The following is an 894-nucleotide window of genomic DNA, read 5'->3' on the forward strand; positions in this document are numbered from 1 at the left end:
GTCCACACCCAATGTGCATATAAAAGAATGTATCATGGATGATTAGGTCATGCATGATATATTTAATTACTAGTTTCTGCTATCTAATAAAATGTTTGTCTATTAGTAATGGATAGCCTCTATCAGTCCTCATTAGAAAAATAGATGTTCAGTTGCTCAGATCTAGTAGGGAATTTAATATTTATAGCTGTACAAATTTATTGTAGGAAAACAATGTTAAACTCCATTCAATTATAAGCATAATATGCATGCACATTTACTAGATACTTGCACTAAAAATATAATGGCATTGTAAAATCCATATTGCAGGCATACAGTAATCATATTGCACATTACAATTGGCACAAAGGACTTTCTAATATTATGTCACAGTTAACCACCACAATCCTTCAATCATAATTTCTTTGAGATCAATGTTACTGTCTCTCTATTCTGTAATATCTCTTTTTTCTTTCATACTTTTTCAGTATGTTAAACCATTTTATTGCTCTTAGTGGACTTAGGTCATGTTAGTCTATTATAAATCATCAATTACAAATATTGATGAACTAGATCTAACAAAAAGGAAATCATAACTATAGTCTTTTACTAGTTATTGTCTAGTTAATATTAGCATTGATGAGGCCAGCAGCGGAAGTTATCTTTAAACCTCTCACGCTCAGAAACCTTTGAAAAGAAAATAATTTAAAAACACAATTGATTAGTATATGACTCACAGTTTTATAAATGGTATAATATGATCTCTGGACACACTGTCCCCATCTTGCCATGCAGGACTCATCCACTTGACCATTAACCAATGGACACACACTAGGACAAGAACCAGGTAATGGAGGGAATGGTAGATCATTATATGAATAATAACAAGCACCACAATTGGATATAGCACATCCT

At 31.9% G+C, this 894-nt stretch overlaps 1 long non-coding RNA gene across 1 annotated transcript; it reads right to left on the minus strand.

Moving 5' to 3' along the window:
* Nucleotides 1–515: 515 nt before the first annotated feature.
* LOC109589850 (uncharacterized) lies at nt 516–888 on the minus strand. The gene is made up of 2 exons (XR_002188975.1): nt 717–888; nt 516–666 (listed from the first exon to the last, which is right to left on the minus strand). It is a non-coding gene; the product is annotated as an uncharacterized LOC109589850 (long non-coding RNA).
* Between the last annotated feature and the right edge of the window lie 6 nt (nt 889–894).

Source organism: Amphimedon queenslandica, unplaced genomic scaffold (assembly GCF_000090795.2).
Source record: "Amphimedon queenslandica unplaced genomic scaffold, v1.1 AMPQUscaffold_10813, whole genome shotgun sequence".
In the NCBI taxonomy this organism is placed as follows: Eukaryota; Metazoa; Porifera; class Demospongiae; order Haplosclerida; family Niphatidae; genus Amphimedon; species Amphimedon queenslandica.